Source organism: Stylophora pistillata, chromosome 5, assembly GCF_964205215.1.
Source record: "Stylophora pistillata chromosome 5, jaStyPist1.2, whole genome shotgun sequence".
NCBI lineage: Eukaryota > Metazoa > Cnidaria > Anthozoa > Scleractinia > Pocilloporidae > Stylophora > Stylophora pistillata.
The window spans coordinates 7,664,915-7,673,350 of NC_142523.1; the positions used below are offsets into that span (position 1 = coordinate 7,664,915).

The following is an 8,436-nucleotide window of genomic DNA, read 5'->3' on the forward strand; positions in this document are numbered from 1 at the left end:
ACATGCGCTTCATCGACGGCAATGGCACAGAGTTTTTTGGCATGGAATACACAGATGTTCGTCAGCATAAATCTCCAGCGTTCGTTCCTTAACCACGCTTCAGGGGATCCGTAAACTAAGGAATATTCGCCGCTTTCGACACGAGTGCGTTTACCACCCTCAAGTGAACTTATGTTACCAGCTTTTAGCCCTAGCTCCCTCAAATGGGACACTTGGTCGTTCATAAGGCTTTCCCCAATGGTGAGAAAACGACGACGATATGACCAGGCTCTTGTGAGGTAAGATCAAACACGAGTGGTAGTGCTTCATACAGGAGAGATTTCCCGAAACCAGTAGGAAGATTGACAAATACATCCTTTCTTTCCTCAACTATATTCCTAATTCCAGTTTTTTGGCTGCGCATTTAAACTAGGAATTCGAAATGTATTACTAACAACATTAAACGCTTCTTCAAAGGACGCCATTTTCAAAGCTTTGAACTCGAAGATGAAACAAACAATATGATTGGTTAGACTACTTTGGCGCGTACAGTTCTCAACATATGTAACCCAAATAGTGATTGGTTGAAGTAGCGGAAAGGAATGTTGTTCGAATGTGAGCAGCCGTTTGTGGGGAGAAGCGTTGCGTGACGAGACTAAAAACGGCTGCGAGGAAGACTAGGATGCAGCAAGTGCACGTCACGTTTCGAAAATCACGCAACCATTTCTTGTTTGACACATCGGTGTTATTACTGGTATTGACTGATGTTTCCGGCTGTACCGCTTCGAGACACATGGTTAAACAAAGGTCATAAGCAAGGAGTTAAGGTGTAACTTATTGACTTTCACTATTTTTTATCATACAGGCATTTTAGCCATTATTGAATAAATTAGTCACGCCACTGACTCAACTGTTCCTGGAACATAAATCTCTTCACATAACGAGAAGTTGTGATATTCATCACTTTGTGCCAATCAAGAAGTAACGATTATCATAACTTCGGTCTAGAGATCATGTTGTTTCGTCACAGTGGGGGAGACCAAGCAGACACCCGATTCGCTTGTAATTAACCGCTTACATGCGGATTTAATCAGCATCAAATTAACGCATACAAGCGGTCAAAGTAGGGCTTATTTACCTATCGTGAGATGAAGGAAATCAAGGCCTGCTATCACAGCCATCTAACCCATTGAAACGCGATTTCCATTATGCCTCCTAAACGAGATTTTAGATCGAAAAAAAATTTGAATTTTGTAACTTTCAAAGAAGGAAAAGCTGCGAGGAAGGCGAAGTTTAGTGTTCCTGTTCGATATGCCGCCCAGCAATTTATTGATTCAACGTCTGTGGCCGCCGGATCTTCTTTGAACACGGGCAGAGGTTTTTCTCCAGATCAAGAAGACCTTCCCCATATTGACGAACCTCATGGCATAAGAACTAAAAAAAAATCAAAGGTTACAAAAGTACGGCTGAGGTGCAAGCTGACAGCTTACCATGAAAGGAAAACCACGCTGGCTGCGTCCTGGCTCAATGCAAGAGAGCTGCTTGTCTCAGCACTCTTGACAAGACAGGCTTTGCCTTTGGAGCAGATGTGTGTCATTCCTTTTGGCGAAGAAAAGGCATGCGGCAGATGCCTTGACTGCAGTCCTGGGCACTTTATGTGTGAATAGCACATCAATTTGGTTCACGCAGGAGGTAGATCACTTCATCACCCAGAAGTTTGGAAGGTGAATTTAAGTTTTTTGGAGCACAATCTCGTCAGCTACCTTTAAATTTTCAATTATGTTGTGAAACCCAATTTCATGTCTACTCTGGCCGTTTGCCAGTTTCGTTTGTTGTGTGTTGTCCTGTGGTTTTATTTCAGGGCGGCATCCTTTCTTCTTTTTTCTTACTGTTACTGCACTATTACTTTTTAAAACTTATGTAGTTTTTCTCAACTTCTATGTGTATCATGTCAGTGAAACCTGTCCCATTTTTGTGCAGAGGAAAAAGTGAGAGCAGGGAGCATTATGTTTTCTTGGAAATGTACATGTCATTTTCCCTGGATTCAGAACGTAGTTGAGTCTGTTTTTGGAAATTTTGAAAGAGTTGGCTGATTTAAGGGGTATGTGATTTATAGTCACCTAATAACAAAGGATATAATATACTGTTAGGATGAAAGATTTGTACGTATCAGTTTGATGAGTGTGTCTGGACTACACCTCACAACTTGGATCATGGATATGTGCGTGATATTATAGCTGTTGGTTTGCATGGTAAGTAACTGACAGCAGTGCAATTTGTAACTATTATAATTATTCTGAGATAGGTTCCATTTTTTCTTGTTCTTTTCTTTTATTTAAATGTTTAGGTTACCTCTTCTAGGAAGGTCTTTGTTTCTGTTTTTACTGGTTTTAAGGTGTTGATTATATTGGTTTAGAAAGTTTTGTAACAAGGACATTACAGAGAGTAACTGATAAGTTAACTGCAAATTTTCCATTACTAAGTCTGGTTTATTCTAACCTAGACAGGTGTCTGTATATTGCAGAAGCTTGTATTTTTTGAGTCTTTTTTCATTTTCATGAGAATAACTATCACTCTTTTGAATGTGGGTGGGAATTGATAAACAATAGAAGAAGAGCAGCATGGACACGCTATGTTGTTTGTCTTTGTACAGGGAAGCAGCATCTCATTAAAATCAAATGCTGTGAGCATGAACCAGAAGCCATAACCCTGGTCAGGAATGGTTTCTGGCCATCTACACCAAAACAACCCCAGGTAGCCTTTGACCTTGGATTCATGGTCCTGCTCCAATACATTTTCCTAGAATGTAGGGTATCTTTAAAGTCAATTTGTCAGGCACTACAATGGTTGGTCCCACCTGCTTCCAAGGTTTACGTAAGTATTCATTTAGAAGTTTTTTATCTTATGCTCAGGAATACAATTTTTTTTCTTAAGTTCTACAATAAATAAATGATTTGTTCTTCTGTAGATAAAGGACATCTACCGGCTCCTTGTCGGAGATTGTTTCTGTGAGTTCCGGTTTATGTCCAGCATGTTTACCAATCTGAAGTATTTCAATCCTTGTTATGAGAATGATCATGAATGTCTTGCATGTCCTAAGGTTTGTGAGAGTTATCCTTCAGTGACTAATGTCTACCATGATAGTAAATCTGAGAAAATCATTGTATATGTAGGCATTATGAATGACATGATATTACTTTACACAAGAAACATCAATTTGGATCTTCTCAGCAGGAGCTATTTCCTCATTTTTAATTTATTTTGGCTTAAGAAATATTTCTAACATGACATTTTTAATTTTGCTGTTTTGCATTTGATTGTAGAAGAATGGAAGTTTATATGTCTCCATTGATGCATTGTTTGGATGTGTCTGCAAATGCAGTGCTGGAACTAGTGGAAAGTCTTCCAAGCATGGAGAGGAACTGTGTATTAGCCAAGAAAAAGTAGATAGGTTTCTACCTAATTACAGCAAAAGACCAAGCAGCAAGTCAATGGTGTGTTAACTAAGACTATCTTTTCCCCTTATTTTGTGTGTTGTTGCTTTATTCTTACCTTTTGTTACCCAGTATTACTTATGCTACTACTCAACCATTGCAAAGAGATACCAAAAGTAACAATTATGTTCTTTGTATGTTTTTCTTTTGGTAATTTTAAGTGTTATTTTTTTTTTAACTTGTTATTAGTTGATTAAGTCAGGGCCACAAGTTTATTAGCCTGTGGCTATTACATGCTACCCTTTATAAATAAAGTCTTTATTATTTTTGTTATTATTATTATTATTATATATGAAGGTGTTGTTTTAATCAAATATAGTACAGTTTGAAGGGTGGGTTACTTTGGTTCTTGCTGCTTATAAGTCTGCTCAAAATACTTGTAGCTCTAATATATTGTTAGTTTGTTATGTTAACTTTACAGGAACCTTGTGAATTTTCAGGTTAAGAACAGTACATAACCTTTATTGCAGCCCTCTCTTTTCCTTGATTTTAACCTTCTTTTTTTTTTTTTCAAGTAAAGTTTGTTTCTTCTTTTTTTGTAATTAATTTATGGTCTTAAGAGGTAATATATTGATATATGCTTGCACAATAAACTCTGCCAAAGGTGGCTACCATCACTCTTGCTGGTCCCAAGCCCAAATAAAAGAGGAGGGGTTGTCAAGCAGTAAATTTATTTTGTTGTCTAAGTTTTGAATTTGATTACAAATTGAGAAGTGATGATTGTTTTCAGCTATTTTTTTCCTTGCCTTCTTTTCCATCATGTGATTTTTAATTTCTAATTGTACTAGTCCATTCCAAAACACATGTTGCTCAAATATATTGTTAGTTTGCTAGTATGTAAACTTTACAGGAACCTTGTGAATTGTGAGCTTCAAGAACAATACTGAACTGTTTATTATCTTCATTAAGTATGGTTTAATTTGAAACCTTCAATTGGAAAGGTGTGAAGGAAGTTGAAAATTTAATTTAAAAGTTTTTTGTTGTAGGAGCAATGTAACCAGTTTCAAGCTGGGTCCAATCTCCGCTCCAAGAACAAATCAACAAAGCTGGATGACATGGCCCTCTTTGGAGGAGGCTGTAAACATGAAGTGCCACTCAAGTTTTTCAGGTTAAGGAGAGGAGAAGAGTATGTACATGCAAAATGAAATATATACTAAACTTAATTTACATTTTCGTTTGGCTATTGTCAAGCAATATTTAATTTATAGACTTACTTAATGTTAAATTGTAAGATGTAAAAATTCAGAGACAAGTTACTTTGAATTCTTAGTAGCAAATTTACATGACCAATGTTGGGTCCCAAAGAAAGATTTTTTTTGTGTGTTACTTATGTACAGCTGTATAGTGTAACCCTGTGTTATAAACCAATTACATTAGGGCACTCAATGAAACTAGGGCATGATTCAATTACAGCATGCAAATGGTTATTAATGATGATCATAATTTTATCAAACAGGATTGGAAATGCTGTGTATTTGCTGAGATGGATTAAAAATCATGTACAAGACAAAGCTATCAACATTCGCTTCTTTTATGATATTGCATGTGTGCTGGATACACATTTGAGAGTAAGATTTTTTTTTGCAGTTTTATTTCGACTGAAATCTCTGTCGTGGTACTCTAGTATTTTTGCTTGTTAAACGATTGTTGTATTGTTTTATCTGCACTGTAGAATACGCACCAGGAAAAATTGCTTGAAAATGTTACTCTTGCGATACCAGCATTTCACTGCTATGGACACAAAGTTTCTTGTCAGGTATTTTGAAAGATATGCCCATTGAATACTTTTGAGGAGTTAATAGTTATTGTAGAACGCATGCATCCTTACTTCAAAACAGCTAATGTTTTCATGATTCATTTTTTGTTCTTTTGCATTATAACACTAGGTCAGCTACAGCGGAAGAAGGCTAGAAGGGTTTGGGTTGAGTGATGGCGAGGTGATGGAGAGATTGTGGTCTTACTTAAGGCCAACAGCAAAAGTAACGAAAGAAATGACTCCAGCCCATCGAGTTGATACCTTAACTGACTTCTTGATGCACTACGCAAAAAAGTCCATTTCGAACCTTGGTAATGTTGCTGTCAATCTTCACGTTTTACAAATACGGTCATTACCAGAATATATCCTTTTGTGACCGATTTCAGTTGTGATGTTTTCGTAAACCAGTCGTTACGTAAACCAGTCGTTTTCGTAAACCACTCTGTAATCTATATTCATATATTTTTCTCGGTATATTAGCATCTCTATTGGAAGAGGCCTAACAAGACTCATTTTCATCCGAGTTTAAATAAAGTCATCATCATCATCATCTTGCTGTTTTTGACTGATTCTTTTTTTCCCAAAAATTTAGGAGAACGACTTCGTGACCATTTGAAGAAAGCAGTGGAAATGGAGAAAGAAACTGAAGAGCAACTAAATTTGCTTCTTGAGAAGTTGAACGAAACAGGTTGGGGTTTGATTTTACTATTTGTCATTTTTTTATGTCTATCCAATATATAGGGATGTCGAGATGATGATACAGCCCCGTTTTACATTGATTTTTGGTGTTTTTTTCCATTACCAAGGTATTAAGATGGACATATCCAGCATCTCAGAGTGGAGTATGATGGAGAAATCTACGGCTAACAAAGTGGCCAGCGCAAGAAAAGCTAGTACGTACAAATTTTCCGTTTAACTAGGATGGAGATCGGGTTTTGTTAATGTTATCTGAGGTCGCATATTCATTGAGGGGAAGTTATTTGGATTGGCTCCTCGCCTTTAACGACCAATAATAAAAATTGGTTATAGATAATTGTTGTAAGTGCTAAAGAGGAACATAATGAACTACCACAACTGAAGCTAAGAGTTACTCAAGTGATTACAAATATTTAGGATTTGACGTTTTCTTCTTGAAAGGTCCATCACCAGATGATTACCCAGACAAGTTGAGGCAGTTCCTCTGTGTACGGTATGAAGTGGCATTAGGATTTGGTTTTCATATAATGCAGTTTACTCCAAATGTGCAACTCGTGATTTAGTTTCTGAATTTTGCAAGAATTATGTCACTTTTTGGTCCATCGCCAGGCTCTCTGTCATTCATCTCCATTTTTCTGAAATTTTTCCACTGAATTTTTCACACCGTTCATTTACAGAACAAACCTGCAAAAATGCTCCCCGGGATCTGAAACTTGGAAAATATTGACCGATCAGCTTGACAGGTATGAAACCATCTTTCGGATCCTGCAAGTTACTCTCCTAGTCTGGGAACTAAGTTATATTTACGTCCAAATATTAGAACAGTTTTGAAATGAGATCTGCCAAAACAAAACCAAAGTAATCATTTCTAGCCACAACATCTACAAATAGCTAATCATACTACGAGACCTGAAACAGTCAGGCAATCGAACAATAAGAATTATGGACAGTGGCAGTCAAACGTGCAAGTCGTTATTGGTATTTTACTTGATTCTCGCGGCAAGTTTGGCAATGGCATTGCAAAGCAATGGTATTTTACTTGATTCTCACGGCTGTTTGACAATGGCATTGCAAAGCAATGCAGAACCAAACCAAATGCAATTTAATTTCAAAAATGATTTTGGCTTCTCCACTTTTTCCCTTTCTGGCGGTAATAGGTTGGATCAACAGCTAAAGAACCTTGAAAGCGGCCAACCCCGGTGGTCTCCGGACAGCAGCATGTATATTGCAAGACAATATATCCGCGATTTGCAAGACAAGCGTCGAGAGGACCTGTTGTTGTCCATGCATGTTAAGTGCTCAGAAAGGTGGTTTCTCTTACAACTGATGAAGAAATATGCAGGTATTGCATTAATATGTTCAGGTGTCAACATTTGTCGTGAAGAAGCCGAATTGAAGCTGTAACTGTCATATCGTACCGACATGATAGCTGTAAATCTCGGCTTTGTATGGTATCATTTTGACTTTTGTCGTGTTAATTCTTCAGATGGACAAGCCATTACGAAACGGCTTTGTACGCAGATCACGAAGGCAACAGGGGCCATTAAACAGCTGGTCAAGGAATATACAAAACAAAACGTTGACACGTTGGATTGTAAATACCCTTCCACAATTTCAGTTGAAGACGCGTTAAACATCGACAGTCCTTTGTGGCTTGTACTTAACGATGACATCCAGTCGCATTCTACTGTCCCCTATTGTTTAAAGAGGCAACTCATTGATTTTGGTCCATGTCCGCAAAAGATGCAAAGAGGAAATAGCCAACACCAAAGAAGAAATGGTCCGAATGCTCAGTCATTTCGAGGGAAAGTTGAAGGTATTGGACGCATGGTCAAAGGAGCTGATAGAACAGAAGGATTCGGAGCGAGCTCGTGCATTGCTTGCTATTGCTTGCACTAAAATGGATGAGCTTTCCGTATTCACTCACCATCTCCACGGTCTCTTTTCTGGAGGTGCTGGTGGCCATAAAGAATGTGAAGCTCAGTTTGATCTTGGAATTTTCCCTGAAGTGGATTCCGATGATGACGATGAGGAGGTTCAAAAAGATGACGATGATAACACTGATGAAGCTGACGTTGTTCAACAGCTCGGCCAAAGTGAAATCTTTGAGGACTTGCGTTCCGTTCTTTATGCCGAATACGGAAGTGACAGCGCATCCGATTCAGATAGTTCAGATTTCGACACAGAAATATCTTAATGTTAACTTCTGAATCGTCTCAGCTGCCTGTTCCTTTTTTTTCACTCATAAACGTGAAGCTACCAAAAACTGTTACCAATCTGCAAACAAAAACAAAATAAACTCTAGGTTAATCAGTCAGTCACTTTGCAAGACAACTAAGAGCTCTCCTCCAGAAGTTAATGCAACCTCCTTTTCTCCTCCTTGCTGCCTTAACGCACCTTTGCCTGGTCACTTTGTTGGGACGTTTTTAGCCTGTTTAAATTAAGGGCGTTCCAGCATTTTGGCCCAAGTGTCTGTACGTAAAACAATGATGAATAGTTACAATTATTTGG

General features: G+C 37.9%; 1 pseudogene across 1 annotated transcript; it reads left to right on the top strand.

The window, feature by feature from the left end:
• Nucleotides 1–1,120: 1,120 nt before the first annotated feature.
• LOC148730059 (uncharacterized) lies at nucleotides 1,121–8,436 on the top strand (annotated as a pseudogene). Its single transcript, XR_016001094.1, has 15 exons — nucleotides 1,121–1,703; nucleotides 2,130–2,231; nucleotides 2,633–2,853; nucleotides 2,948–3,079; nucleotides 3,303–3,473; nucleotides 4,460–4,599; nucleotides 4,930–5,041; nucleotides 5,146–5,229; nucleotides 5,360–5,540; nucleotides 5,822–5,917; nucleotides 6,036–6,122; nucleotides 6,367–6,418; nucleotides 6,603–6,668; nucleotides 7,083–7,267; nucleotides 7,412–8,436. The product of XR_016001094.1 is annotated as an uncharacterized LOC148730059 (transcript).